This window comes from Hyposmocoma kahamanoa, unplaced genomic scaffold (genome assembly GCF_003589595.1).
Source record: "Hyposmocoma kahamanoa isolate Upper Pololo Valley unplaced genomic scaffold, ASM358959v1 192, whole genome shotgun sequence".
Taxonomy (NCBI): Eukaryota; Metazoa; Arthropoda; class Insecta; order Lepidoptera; family Cosmopterigidae; genus Hyposmocoma; species Hyposmocoma kahamanoa.
The window spans coordinates 1,392,468-1,409,206 of record NW_020653719.1 but is presented as its reverse complement, the minus strand read 5'-3'; the positions used below and the strand labels follow the sequence as shown (position 1 = coordinate 1,409,206).

The window sequence follows — 16,739 nt, the reverse complement described above, 5'->3', positions numbered from 1 at the left end:
AAATGCCGTATGTCATTAGACTGTGAAAGTAGCTGAAGTAAACTAATCTAGCGGTTTCGACGTCTGAAAATTTCCTTATTTTTTAATCGCTTACACTGCAGAGCCGAGCCGTTTTGATAACTTACTTATATGGGGACCCCATTGCAAGTTAGCATCTAACGTTATACCTAGAAATACAACTGTATCCACAAGATCCAATTTTTCGTTTCTATCTACAATGTTTGTAACCGCCTCTCTAGGCTAATGTAAATTTAACGACTTAGAAGTCAAAATTGGAATATCAGTAAAAAAAATTTCAAATATTTTAGCAACTTCTGCGTCTGTTTTTCCAATTTTGTCATTAAATCTTAGTTGACAATCTAAGTTACGAGGTTTGACCTTTCTAGTTTCGCTGTTTATAATATTCCAAGTCCTTTTTACTGCATTCGTGCTGCTTTTAATTTTATTATTTATAAACATTGCTTTGGCTGCAACACAAACACGTTTAAACATTTTCGAATATTTCCTAACAAAATCATTGAAACTGTTACTAGTGTTATAAGTCTTTTCATCGTAAAGATCATATAGCCTTTGTCTACTTTTGTGAATTCCCACAGTCGCCCAATCACTAAATTTCAATTAATTATTAATAGTTGTGATTTTGGACTTAAAAACACTGTCACGTTCCCTTTTCACTATGTTGAAAACTGAATTATATAATTTATTGGGATCGTTAACGTACGGAATGTCAGTTAGTTATTGTTTCGTAAGTATACTAATGAGATAGATTTCTACAAAAAAATAGGTGGGTAGACCCTACTTCCTGATTTGAAAAACGTATTTAACTCGATAAAAATGCCAATTGTGCCTTTTTCGTTCGGAGTGTAGAATTTATCTTGCTGTTTTAGATAAGCAATTTTGGTGTGTTTGCAAACTCATCAAATCCTGCCATATGATGTCGTCACTCCACGATGTTGTCAATTTCGTTGATATGTGAACAGTAGAGCCCCTTGTGAAAGAGGTCATCCAGGGAAGTACTGCCACATTACCTGTTTCCGCCGCCAAGCAGTAATGTGAGCATTACTGCTTTCCGATTTTAAAGGGTTAAGGGTGCTGGTGAAATTACAGGCACATGAGACTTACCAACCTTATGTCTCAGGGTGACGCGTGCAGTGGTAGTGCCCTTCAGATCTTTATGTTTTAAAGCTCTGAATGACACTGTAACTGTTATGGACAGGCGTGTTCGTCTCGTCACTTGTTATCATTAAAAAAATCATTATGTATTTGTATGTGATATCCACTGACTTGTGCAAGTGGGAGTGCGTATAATTTCGCGTTGGTACAAGCGTATATATCATTTACATATATTGCACTTGACAACTAACATAGTATTATCTCAAAAATGGCGTTGTATATTATATTTTATCTCAGAATTGCGTTATATTAATAATTTATCTCCAAAATTTTGCTATATTGATGTGTCATTCATATACGATTTAATTTCAAAGTGACAGGACAATACCGTCGCTTTGAAACTAAATAGTAATATTAATATAAATAAAATATAATATTAATATAAATTAAAGCCATTTTGGGATAATACTATGTTAGTTGTCATGTGCGATATGTATGTGCGGCGTTAGTGACACTACAGAGACATTGTACGCCAAAACAAGCCAATACATGGCACGGCACGTTCTGTTAACTTATAATACGTGTTTTGTATGAAATAGACAAACATCACTCGGACTGTGAGCTGCAGCAATTGAGCCGGTACGAGAAGGTACGCCCGCGCCATTGTGCCGCCACTACTTATTGCGTGCCTCTTGGCCATGGTATGTCGTTTTAAATTTTACTTACTTATAGCATGTACAGTCAAGAGCACATCAACTTTGACACTTTGAACATAGGATTATTGTTACCGGAAGCGACATAGAATATAATATAAATCTTAAGTGTTAAAGTTAATGAGTGCTTCACACTCTGAAAGTACTACAAATATACTTCGTTTCAATCCATTTTAAGCAAGAAGTAAACAAACAAGTCACTGACCTGACCACAGACGATTTAGTGATGGCCAATTTTACTGCCAAATACAAATCAATTAATCACAACAAACAAATCCTTACACTTAGATACTCGTTCGATTGCGATTGAAATTTTCGATTTACTAATCGATTACAGAAACTTTAATTGAAATTTTTTGTACAAATTTAACCAAACTGTTTTGTTTACATTTCGTTTAAAATGGATAGGCACATACTATAATTTATTTGCATGTCACAGTTAAAGCATACAAAATACAATTTAAGTTGGTAGATTATTGTAAAGTATCATGGAACGCCCTGTAAGGCCATGGCGAATTTAAGAGGGATTTTTTATAATAGATTAATAAATTGAAACCAGCAAAATACATATTTCAAACAATTCTAATACATGCATTAAATTCATTCAAAATAATAATAACTTTTACAAAATGTTAACATTACACACATTTTAAGATAGGAGAGGTAAGTACTTACAAAATAAAAATAGGTAACACAAACTTTACATTAGTAACTAAATGTCAAAGGAGATTTCATAGCATTATTTAAGAATATGTAATAAATATACTCCAAATTAGTCTAAATACTCTAATAATGTCTATATATATGTATGTGTATAATTTTTTAAAATGAGTCCTATATAATGAGCAAGAATAATGAGTTTCACATGAAACTAATAAAAGCAAATACTATATATATTCCGTAAAAATAGCTAACGAAATTTTTTTACAATGTTGTCGCGGCGGTGTACATTTGTAGAAATTTTGCAACCGCCGCGATATTGCCTGTTCTCAAAAAATTACGTAATATAATATTTTGAAACACAATCGCAAAATGGGGAGAAAAAAATCCGTTACTTAGCAACATTTTCGTATCTTGTTGCAACGAAATTAATTTTGTGATAGAATGAATATTTACATAAAAATATAAGTTGAAACTTTCTTGTGGAATGTGATGTTAGTGCCTAATCTATTTTATGTTTGTCTGCCGTATTTTTACACTCGTTTACCGCACAATTCTTCATTATCAGCTAAAATTCTGCAAGTTGACCTTGAGCACTGACGGCCCACCCGCTCGTGTATGCCATTCGGGTCCCTACAAATTGCGTCACTTGCGTGTGCAGACTAGGTATCTATGCGTTATTATTCTAAGTGAATTGGTATATTATTGTACAATTTTATTGCCGTATAATGAAGTCTCCATAAGGAACTCACCAAATGTATAGTATAATAAGACACCAACTCCTATATATAACTAACAAAACTCCGCCTGTTCGGCGCATCAATGCCAACACACCACGCTGAGCGTAGGGTTGTCGACATTATTATGTTACTCGTACCACTGCAGATCGTAACTCGGAAAAAGGTCAAAATTTCGTCCTATAATAATAATAATAATAAATTCTTTATTTAAGACAACTGTGATCCATAAAGTGTTAGTACAGACTTAAAACTATGTTAGTACTTATACTCTACTATTGACCTAGTACTATTTATTAAGTGCCGCATAATTGGGCACTCACATCTCTCCGCAACAGTCTTCAGGAGGCTGTTGGGGCTGTCACGTATTCTGTTCAGTAGCGACGCCGACTTTTTACGTAGTACAGCCATGAAACCGTCTACTCGCGCCTCCACGAACATGGCTGACGCACTGCAGAAACGTGGCAAGCCCAACAGCGCCCTAAAAGCGTTGTTATACTGCACGCGTAGAGCATTCAGGGAGCGCTGGGTGTAGTTTGTCCATAGAGCGCCAGTGTACAGTGATGTGCAGTAAGCTCTAAAGAGTGTAAACTTCACTGCAGCAGTACATCTGACGAATCTACGGGCAAGCATGTTTGCTCTTACCGATAATGCTCTACACTCGCGTTCAATATATCGAGATGGCGCTGATCAATAAACCTGAAAGTGTTTATAGAATGTAAATGGCCGTAAATAACAATTAATTACTCTTTAATATAAAATATAAAGAGTTAGTTGTTTTCCTTGTGGTATTATTCAAATATTGATCATAAGCCAAAATCATTTTTTGAACTTGACAAATATACGTGTCAATAGATGGTTTTGTGTGTTACAAACAAATTTTTATATGAACGCTTTCCATACGTCCAACCACTTAATTAACTTTTAACACGTGCATGCTACCGAAGTTCCGTGATTATTGACATACCATAGATTATATATATATATATATTTGTAACTTTTTCATTAAAAACACAACAAACAGACCTGAAACGTTTGCTTATCGGCTTTTTTCGATTTCCATGGGATTCCCTCATTAGATTCTGACTTGGTGACAATGGGACCACCACGAGAATGCATCCTTTCAAACAAAAACAAAATTTTCAAAATCGGTCCATATCTGAAAACATACATAAAACATACATACAACCGAACGTATAACCTCGTCCTTTTTTTGAAGTCGGTTAATAAAAATGCAATACTTCCTAAACTCTATTTTTAAATAATTTTTTTTTATTGAATTGACATTCAATTATTTTTTGTGAAATTACTCCACTAGTTTGTTATAATTATTAATACAAAGATCGAACACTCAGAAAAACACTCAGAAAAAAAAAATTCTGAGTGTTTTTTCTGAGTGTTCGATCTTTGTATTAATAATTATAACAAACTAGTGAACACTCAGAAAAACACTCAGAAAAAAAAAATTCTGAGTGTTTTTTCTGAGTGTTCGATCTTTGTATTAATATTTATAACAAACTAGTGGAGTAATTTCACAAAAAATAATTGAATATCAATTCAATAAAAAATTAATTAATACAGTTAATAGCGACATCTCTCGCCAGGACTGGTAGCTGTAAAGGTACTAACTGGGTGATAAATCTGTCAAAGATTTCTCATAGATGGCGCTACGACTAAAAAGTCGTTGAAAAACCAAGTACAAAGACACGACGCAAGCACATAGAAAAATTCGTGAGGTCCGTTGGTTCGTTCCGTGGCTTAGTTGGTACAGCGTCTGGCACGGTATGCAAGAAGACGTCGGTTCGAATCCGACCGGATCGAAGGAATTTTCTCTATTTTTAATTTTTTAATTTTAGGGACGTGACGTGCTCTGTAGCTCCGATATTTGTCGAGCCAACAGATTATGTAACGAAGGTTATTCAAGTTGATAAATTTTGGTACCTGTCTTACAAATTACAACGAAATGAAATAAATTATAAATAATTATAATAAATTATTATTCTTTATTATAATGAATCGTCGGATTCTTCCCCATATGAATGGGAATCATCACTTGAATCCTCATTAACAATAATTATTAATTCTTGAGTGCACAAATTGTCAAACGCAACATCACGATTCTAATAAGAAAATAACTTTTTTTTAGAACCCGCTCACATTCACGATTAAAACCTCTTCTTAATTAAATAAAATCGATTGTTATAAAAAATCGAATTGGAAACGCATTAGGACATCCTAGTTGATTAGAATTCGAGCTTTCAAAAGTTAAATAAATGGTTGAATGGAGTATAGTATATACTAAACAAAATAAAAGAATAGCCGGTACCATCCATAAAAATCTGTGCAATAAAAGAATGCTTGGACTATACTCAAGAATATATAGTTCTGTGATAGAATATGAGACACCTTCCAAATTCGATCTATAAATAAATGTTTTTGTTTGTTGATGTATCACACTTCGCAAGGTAAATGAATGGTACTCGAGAGACCTTCTCAGTTCGAGTAAAAACTTCTTAACATACGAGAAATTTGTTGTGTACGTACACCACATTCTTAACTAGGTTTAATGTAGCGAAATGGGTAATCGTTTAAAATTTCATGCTTATTGGTGAATATTATAGAAAACACATACTTACTTGAATACATGACGCATTGTTTAATGTATACTGGAGCCACAGATTATTAAATCGAAATTAATGATTTATGTATTAAATTTTACTCTCTCGCAGTTTTTTTCTAATTCATCAATGGAAGTCAATATAATGACCAGAGTAATATACTTAGCTGCCTCCGTGGCCGAATGTGTGCCACGCAGAGGTCCCGGGTTCGATTCCCGGGCCTTTATAAATATTTGTATGGCCTACATTTATTTCTCTCGTGACTTTGGGTGTACTTTATGGTTGTCTATTTGTGTGTCTATGGCACTCACAACTCAGGATTGCCGTAGTGCGGTGTTATAAGTGTGTGTGCTATTATTATTATTTATATTAGTGTTATAACCACACAAGTTTGTAACATAAATAATGGTTCATGTTGATAAAGAATTCGTTACTGAAGAACAAAGCATTATCAAACTTCATTTCCTATTGCATAATTTACGTAATTTGCTAATTTAACTTTTTACATATTCATATTTGTTGTGTTGATGTTTTCGGACAGGTGGGAGCAGCAGCCAAGGAGGCGGTGGAAGCGGGGGCGGATTCTCCGAAGTGTACGCCGGCGACTCAAGCGCCGAGTCGGGCCCTGGATCGCTATCCCCGCGCACCCACCACGAGCACAGCTAGCGGCGCAAGTCTTCCGCGCAGCTGTAACAATACAGTGACTACACACTCATGCAATCATGAGTAGTGTGAAAGTGATATCTCCAATGAACAGTCCGTATGCCACCGATTTGTGGCTTGCAGGAGTTACAAGTTCACTTAAAGAAGTGCAAGGGACTGACACAGTTTCAAGTTTGACATTAAAGTGCATAAAGACTGTGGTTTCTGTGACTGGAAAAAGGATGTATTTTGATGGGTTCACTTTCGGATTGATAAAAACGGATCATGAGGGTAAAAGAAGAATTGTTTTGGGCTTTTAGCAAATTGAATATGAGAAACAATGGAATTATGTACGATTTCTAAAACGTTAAGAACTGTACTCGAAAGTAAGAGGTCTTATACTGTCGTGTGTGGTCCTGCGAACTGGTTCACGGAATTCTCGCTACAGCGTATAGTTATAATAAGACAAGTATGGTAACTCCATACACATGTAGCAGCGTGTCTTATATGTGTGCGTGCCCGTTGCGCGCCGTGTCCGGATGTGTAACCTCACGATGCACTTGCGTTGTTTGCGTCTGTACACATACAAGCCGCGCTGTTACTTTGTACGGAGTTGCCATACTTCTCTCATTTTACTATGGTACTGGGTGCGATCCGAGTCTCAACTACAACACAGTGAACTAGATATCATATACATTTTATATAAACAGCTCGGCCAATATTTGGTTGCCGCAAGGTTTAGCGTGAATACACCAAGGCTCACCTCGAGACCGGCTTAGCGTGACCCATTATTTGTTCGCTTAAACAAATAACACCATCACGCCATGAAAAGCGAAAGACGCTTTTCACAGTCACTGCCAGGTCGAATTGTAATATATCATGGATTAAATGTTGTTAAAGACCTATTTATAAAAATGTATATAGCGAACTCCGCGTAAGTGAAAAATAGTTCATTTTAGACTCACTCACTCTAAAGGCCCCCACATACAAAATATTTCTTAATTGTCACGGGACCTGTCGCTACACTTTTGGCGTTCAAGTTAATCATTAAAGTCATAAACGTACACAATCGATTCACCGTTTCGATCAGTCTGAAACGACGGATCGTGAAGACAAATCGTGCCGTATATGGGGGCTATAAAGATTTTAATAAATCAATTACGCCAAAGAATGCTAGTGACGATTGTGTCTCTAGTTTGTGCCAAACGACATTATCACTGTCGATTATCAGGTAAGTATGCCGATCGGCTAGAATAATATAAACAGCTCATTGAACATTATATAATAATTCGCATAGGAAATGAAATTACTTTTTCGGATTTAAATAGCTTGTATCGAGGTGGAGTAAGAAAGAGGAACATCTTTATTTAATCGACTTAAAAAAGGAGGAGGTTCTCAATCCGACTGTGCTTTTTTTGTATGTATGTTACGCGATATTTGTGAACCGATTTTGATTATTCTTTTTTTGTTAAAAAGAGGGTACCTCAGAAGTGGTACTATTTAAATTTAAAGAAAATATTCCACGTCTAATGGTGGCAAACCTGGGGGATGAATCCGGTTTCGTACACTTTCCGGTAACCGATTACCATAAAACTTGGCAAATAGATATAATTCGATGAACTTTTGAAGTCGGTTTTTTAGTACTCTATACTGAGGTTATTTGAGTTTTCAGTGCTAGGAAGAACAGAAAAGTTTTATAACAATTTTAAAGTACACATGCAAACTTGTCATCATCTCTACATATTTTAACAATAATGATTGACAATAAAATTGAATTTAGCGTAATGACGCTAAATGAAATTCTTACGATATATTTGTCGAAAACATGCAAATTGTGCTAACGTTTCTCTTTTCCCTTAAAAATCTTCGTATATCTTATAAATTTTCACAATTGGAGCATCGTCGCGACATCTCTTTAACATTTTAAACTAATTTCTATATCTGTTTTATCGACTGAGAGACTATATAGTGCTAAACTCTTTAGACTATGAGTTGAGGCATCATGTTCCTCTTTCCCTTCCTCTTACCTATAATTGTTTTTACAAACAAACCATTACGACATGGTTAGGGTTAACTAAAAAACAAATACATGCAATTTAGATACGAAAAAATAGTTACATTTCCAGAGAGCAGCAATCGCGAAACCCTTCGTAAATTACTCATTTTACTTCCCGCCAAAGAAATTCGATGTTTATCATCAATCTTAGATTAAAAGTAACTGATATAATGTAGTTTAAATATTGAACACAATTCAGGCGCAGCGCAAACGTGTCGTTTGTTGAATACAAGCAACTGGACGCGAATATTCTATTTTCATACAATTTGCGGTTGCGGCAACCGTCAACAGTGTCCGACTGCCGCAACCGGCGACTGTGTCTGGATTCCGGATGCCGCAAAATATATTTTGCGGCATCAGCTTCGAGGTGTCGGTTGCTTGTGTCCAACACAAGACATATGTTGCGCGCTAAATCCAAACGAATATATCGGTATAATGTTTAATAAATTTTATTTTCAATTAAAAAGATCAATGCCTTTGCATGTATATGCAGTATTATTTGTACCAGGTCCTTACACCGTGATTTCCGTATTGTAACAAATATAGCAAAGAAAATAATTTTGACGCTATAAATATCAATAAATTATAACTTCAATATCAACACTATTTAGCATTCCCAAGTACCAATTATATAATGTAATTGTTTTACAAAATGTAATCAATAGTTGTAAACTTTGTGTCGTCTCATAGTTGTTATCGTAGCTAGTCAACTGTATGCGGAACATTAGAAAATATTGTACATAAAGTTTGCTGTATTGCAAATTGTTTACACAATTTGATTTGCGAGTCACAAATAAAAAACACTACTTTGACAGTATTTTTGTTTCTGGATTATCAACGAAAAGTTAAAATTTACGCATCACTAAGGAAATGTACAAAAATTTTCGGGTTTCTTTTTGTTTAAAAACGAAAAGGATATGTTATATTTGAAATAAATGGTATATTTCAACTAAAAGTCTACAAATTGATGACGTGTAGTTTTGCGAAGTTATGTAAATACCATTATGTAGCTAGTGGTATCTACGTAACAGCATAAGCACAAAAATTTGTGGCTATTACAAAGCCTCAAAAACAAAGTTTCGTCGGGGGGTATAGCTACTCTTTTCTAGATACCTGCTGTTCAAATAAACTGAAACTAATTCTGTCAAACCAGAAACAACCTTTTTTAAAAATTTGTTACATAGTGAATCATCCATTGAATTTGAACGCCACTTTTTTACAAACAGAATTACTATTAACTACATAGACTTACAAATAAATGGACGACGGGTCTAATACAAAAACCACGAAAAAAATGTCCCAAGTCAACCTATTCGAAATTTAAATTGTAATGTCATCGCAGTATCGCGCTGTCCGTAGAACAAATGAAGACTAAAGCAAAAGTGCGGACTCTTTTTAGCGCGGACCCGACGTCCATAAAATTGTAAGTCAATGATTAACTACATCTATTTGCTAACATATGTGTAAGCAAATCCAACTTGAAAACTTGAATAGGTTTATTCTTTTGACATAAAAGTGTCTAAACTTAATTTATTCGTTTCATCTACCATACGCAGTAAAACAATTGTTTAAACAGTACGAATTTGTTAGGGCTAATATCATTTTATCTCCAATAAAAAGAAATACATCTAAGAATAAAATTGTGGAGACTCAAGTGTATTTCAATTTTGTGTAACCCGCAAATAAGAATATGTAAACGATGTGTATTTAGACAATGTGTTATATTTAGTCAGACTGATAATTATGTAATAATTTTAATCTGAGCTTATTTGTAAAACACGTTTTGTAGGTAACGTCTGAATTCTAGTCAATTTTTATTGATGTTTTTATGACAATATAAATGTACTTTGTACGTAACGAAAATTAATACATCTATTTGAAAATCTGGTTAATGTAAAATATATCTATTTATCGCAAATGAGTCTTTTATTAAACAATTTCTTACTAATCAACGAAGCAGGTATTCTGATAATTGTATTTTTGGAAAGAGGAGAACAATTAATTACATGGGATCTGGAATCCCATATTCCAAATCGAGAATGTATTTGGATCTGGAATCCCATATTCCAGATCGAGAATGTAAACAAACAAATGCCACTGTCAAAGTGGCAACTCATAGATCATGAACATCTTTTTCTACAGTTTTTTATGTTGACATTAAAAGTAAGAATATTTATTAATTTTTATTCAGAAGCATAATTATTCTTTATATTTATATATATTTTTAGTAATTAGATAATATTTTATGTCATCTATAGCATCAAAAGCCATATAAACAAAAAAACATCCGCGAAACATTGCCATTAGGGTTATAAATTTAGCACGAAAATCAGTTTTTATGACCTCAAGATTTGAAGTGTTTAAAAATGATATCCTGATAATATCTGGTTTTTAATGGTATGGTAATTTGTTTACATTTTTGATCTCGCATTGCGTCAGAGTTATTTGACAACAAATGTATCCTGCATTGTTGGCTAACTGTAGGATACATTAATGTGAATAGATTTTATTAGATGAACCCTTAATGCATTACCTTTATTTAATGGTAGTGTAGACAATATAAATCGCCCTAATTTTCTTTAGGAGACAATGACAAAGCCAAAGTTAGAACTATGTGTCTTGCGTGTTAGTGAAATTCTTTTAACATCTGTCCGAGTGTTGAACAAAGGCCCTTTTTACCTGTCGTATTTTACCGTCCCTGACAAACGTAGTTTTATCATGAAATTTTAACTAGGTTGAATTGGAATACGGAACGCAAATTACTTTAACTAAATACTTGAGCCACTGGGTCACTGAGGATTTAAAGGACAACCTGGATATAGAAAGGAAACGCAGGTCGCTGATTGTCCGCTGTAACAAGCTGGCCCGAAGGTTTGTAAGGTGTACAAAACCAGTTAAAATTTCGCTTTTCAAAGCATACTGCCAATCATTCTACACCCGCAGCCTCAGCAGGTCCAATATAATAACACATTCAGGGTTCTGTTGGGGCTGCCCTGGCGTTGCAGTGATTCGGAGAGTTTGCGTAAGCACACGCGGTTGAGTTCTATGTTATAATGAGAACACGTTGCGCCTCCATTTTAGCCCGCCTCCGCGGTAGCACCCACCAATTCCTGAGTGTGTTCAAAGACCGGTGGAACTCGAACTCCCCAATATTACAGCATTGGGTGCAGCTTCACACCAAGATATAATTTTTCATTTTATTTTATTTTCAAACCTACTAACACTATGGACAAGATTCGGAAATAAATACTAATTATTATTATTACACTATCAATTTTCAGGAGGTATGTTTTACTTCAATATTATAGGTAGATGTAAATGCCATTATTTCTGATTTAAAATTATATGTACCAACTTATTAAAACAATAACGCTGTTTATGCAATACTTTCACAGTTTCATTTTCAGAAACACATTACAACGGTAAGTGCGATAAGCAATCGGGCTCGCTCCGCGTTCCAATATCGGTATTCGATCTATTTTGGAGTAGTATCGGTCCCGAATTCCCGCTCTGGCCAATATAGAGGATTGCATAGATACTATTTCTAAAATCCGGGATAAATCCATGGAACCCTTGAGAGACGGTATTTTGCAGGTACTAGATACTGTTTAATTTAATCTTCAGGTTTTAATTAACTTTCCTTTGATCTAAAAATGCTGTGCCTTATTCCAGAGACTAATTCTGAAATTTCGCGACTACAACCGACTAATTCACGACTTTTCCTAGGTACAGTTAGATCTAAGCTAGGAGCTGTGGTTCTCCAGATTCAAAAATGGTGCCACCAGAATGAGCTTATTTCAGCGTGGACAGCAAACCACCTTAATAACTTCAAAACGGCATGACTAAATCTAGTTTTTTATGACTAGAACCGACTAAATCACAACTTTTTTTAGTGTAATCACATCTAATCTAGGTGTTGTGGTTCTCGAGATTGAGAAATGGTGCCGCTGGAATAAGCTTATTCCAACGTGGACAACAAAACACCCTTATAACTTTTGAACAGCGGACCGACTAAATCTTGTTTTTGCGACTAGAACCGACTAAACAGCGACTTTTTCTTGGTTAGTCAAATTTCCAAAACTCGACCATGACCACGCTGGAATAAGGCACACCTAAAAATGCCATTACATAACTTTCTAGAAGAACGAAAACTTTACAAGGCTATTTATGACTCTACAGATTCAAAATAGGAAATTAATATGTACGATTGTAGTTTAATCAACAAAAATAATTACACTTTTAATAATAACATTACACTTTAATCTATTCTAAAAAAAATACATAAATCTTAATTATTGTGTAAGTGCAAGAGTATGTTAAAAGTAACTTGAAAAAATTTTTGCATGCAAAATTCATGCGATAACGAAATTGTTATATTACACTGGCTACTTCTAATATCACCTACTTGTTTCTACAGGATTTAAAACAAATAGATATGTTTCTGCTTATATGAATCGAACAGACTGATAATTACTATAACCGACCTAATAACACTGACCTTATAAAATTTTAGAAATGCATCGTTTAGTTTAAAAGGGCTATAAATGAAGTTAGTCAAGTACGGCTGTATTAGAACTTGCCGCTTGCCGACTCTCGGCCAACCGCATTATGATCAGAATAGCCTCTCGGCCATCGTTAAAATTTTATTTCTCTTTTTATTTTCCGATGAAATATTTCATAATCCGTTCACCCAGTGGTCGAAGGGGGAGGTAGATAAGCACCAACCGTTCGCAATCGAGTCCATTTAACTAGCCTCCCAACTCCCATATTCTCCTACTCCCCCTAAAAGCGGGAAATTATGCACGTTTGTTCAGAAAAAAACGCTTCAGAAAAAATACGAATGGAGCGTTGAAGCGAATCGAAAATTAATTACACCTCTGAATAAAATGGTAACATTTTTTACATTGTTGTCGACACTCGGCATTTTGTAGTCCTTTGTTCTCTATAGAGCGCTAAACGTGTTCGGGTGTTACTCCAATTTATGTTGGTACTAAGAAAAGAATAATAGGGTGACCTTTAATCTTTAGGGTTTCTTATAAGGACTTTAATCTCGTTTACTTACCAAATTTAGTAGCTACCTTTCGTCGACGTCAACCTTTTTGTTTATTGTTCGTTACCTGATACGTCTATTATTAATGTAAGCAACTCTTTATTTTTTTACTGAGATATACCATTAATTGTAACGTAAGTAATGCAATTAGAAGTAAACATCGGATGTCTAAAATGTCTAACCTTTTGACAAAGTATTTCATTATTATTAATTTTTTTTTGAAAAAGTATTTCACCAAAAATTGCAGGTGTAATTTGTGGTTGAACGTACAACGAACCCTCAACTTTGAAAACTCAAGTTTGTTTTATTCGCTCTACATTTCCTGAGCTCTGTATACGATACACGTCCTCTATGCGGCTGACACGGACACGGTGCAAAACAAAACAAAAAAAAAGTATGTGATTCGTAGTTGTAATTTTTAATCGGAAAATTTGTTATGAAATCTTTTACTAGTGAGTTCACATTAATATCCTTTTAGCTTTTTACACGTCGGTAGATACCTAACTCACTTTATATTACAATAATTATAGACTAAAGACATTCAATTCTCAATATGTAATATTTTAATTCTTTTCAAATTATATAATTAAAGTAACTAAATTGATGAAACACGATTTTCTAAACTGTCGTTGTGTTAAATTATATTAAACGCTTTTCAAAATTAATTTGGATTACGCAACCTTTTAATTGAATATGCAAATCCGCGACCCACTCCGCTTTTCATTTGGGTAATTGTCGTAATTCTACCTCACTGCTGTGGTGTAAATATTTTTGCCCCATCATATTTCAAATTCTTCGTTGTGAAGCTTTTGAAATCATTTTTGCTACTTATAATTAATTTTATGACAAATTAATTCCAATCCACTAATCAATCAGCTGGGTAATTGTTGTTTCCGCTGTGGCATAAATATTTTCCACCATCATATTTGAAATTCTTCGTTGTAAAGCTTTTGAAATCATTCTTGTTACTTGCAATTGTATGGCAAATTAATTCCAATCCACAAATTTATTACTTATTAAGTAAATGAAACTAATTGAGAAAGGTGCCGAACTATTAATAGTAATTAAGAAAATTAAGAAATATAGGTAATATAAAAAAGTGATTTGTTGAATAACGTATTAGCTTGGTAAAGAAGGAAAGTATTGTACACTGGAGATCGATTGAAGGAAAAGACAAAAGAACAAGCCAGCTAAGCAGTAAAATAAATTTATTTCAACAAATATCTAGACAAGGAACAACATTTTTGTCTACATTGTCAATGTGTCTACAACAGTGTTGTTAAAGCTCGCGTGTAAGCAACATGTGCATCTATTGTATATAGGCAGAGCTGCGTTCGCGTCGGCGGTAGGGGGCAACGCGACTACCTGCAGTACCCCTCGCCTTGCAGGAAGAGTTTGAACGCCTCCGCAATCTTGTTCGGCTGCTCCTCTAACACCATGCCACAGTCAGAGATGTTCATCCAAGATGTTTTTGTTGGGTCCAAGCGACCGTTGAAAGTGACCGTGTCATCCACGTGCGGAGAAAGCGCCCCTGTCATGTTAAGCACAGGTTGTTTAATGGTATTCGACTCTCGCGAAATTGCCAAATCGGTGCGCCGCAGAAACGAGTCAATAAACATGGACAAGTTAGTCGGATTGACGTGAGCAAAGCACTCCTTGTAAACTTGCGCCAAGTCGTGATTACGGTTCTCGGTGCTGCGGCCAAAGTGATGCCACATCAAGTAATCGAGAGCACCTTGGGTCATTCCGCTCGATCGCAACTGCCTCGTGTTAATCTTTTGGTAGAGCCACTCCGTCCATCCAGCTTGGGTCGATGTACAGTTAATAAGGGCCAAAGCATCGACCCTTTGAGGATTAGCGAGTGCATAGCGAGCCAAGATGTTAGCGCCAGCTCCGACACCGAAACCAATAAATGATCTTATTCCAAAATGACCGAGAACAAAATCGATTTGGGCACCCAGCTCATCCATGGTTGGGTAAACAAAATCTTCCGGCAGTGGTGGGGCACCCTCTTCTTGGCCCGGGGCGTTCAGATGATAGACACAGAATTTATCCATAATGGCTCTCATATCCACGAAGTTAAAAAAGGCCTGAAAGTTAGCGGCATAGTTGAGCCCAAGGTCGTGGTAGGTAAGGATGGCGCGCTTGGTGCGGTCCCCTTTTACGGCCACCAGGATGTCCCCACGGGAAGTTCTTACCCGCTCCTCCACGCATGCGCCGTCGCTTTGCAGTCGCCTGTCGGATGGGAAATGTAGCTGGACACTCTTCAAATCATCATCATAATTGTCCGATGACATCATGTTAAGAAGAGCGATATTCTCTTGTATTGATGTAGTAGGCATTGTTGTGAATTTCAGTGTCCAAATGTATGAGATTGGGTGTGGTAAAAGCTGCCTATTTATCTCCGCTTAACGGTGTTGACGAAATTCACGATGTTGTTTTCTCTTAAATAATTAATACACAATTGCTAATTAGCTTACAGCATTACCGGTGAGTAACGATCGCGCACTTACTGCGCGCATTCTGTCACAATATTCTTATATGAAACGAATCAAATTGAAAAGGCTTTCGTCACTGTATCACTCAACTATCACTGTTCGTTGTGTTTATCGGCAGTTTTCCGGGTAGCTAGGGTACTTTTTAATTAAAATTTGCAGGAAATGGTCAATAATATGGTGCCCGGGCGAGCGAGCGTAATTCCCAATAGTCGGACGGTTCGGCACTGTTCGTTAGTTTCCGGCCGCGTTCGAGAGGGACCCGCATGAACATCGTTATTGTTATCATCAAATGCAGGGTCGCGCGCTAAGTTCACACTGATGAGAGTCGTCGTGCGCATGTGCGAGTCCGTCCGTCTGTTCTGTTATTTTTATCAAGGCGAGGCGTATCGATGTGAGTGAACCGGTTCTACGCGGTTATTATGCGAACTTACCATGAGACTACGGACTACGCAGTGGTACTCGTAGTTAGTTCATTTAGTACAGGTTAACACAGGAGAATTATCGTCATTTAAACATTAGAAAGTTCGTAATCCAATGTTCTAATGGCACGCTATTTTGCCAGTGGATCACTTTACACAATGTGCACTACAAATATTTTTATGTCTTATTACTTTTAGTTTCTCGTAGTCGCAAAAAAAGTAGTTTATCTGAG

General features: G+C 35.7%; 1 pseudogene; it reads right to left on the bottom strand.

The window, feature by feature from the left end:
- Nucleotides 1–14,762: 14,762 nt before the first annotated feature.
- LOC113226529 lies at nucleotides 14,763–16,344 on the bottom strand (annotated as a pseudogene).
- Between the last annotated feature and the right edge of the window lie 395 nt (nucleotides 16,345–16,739).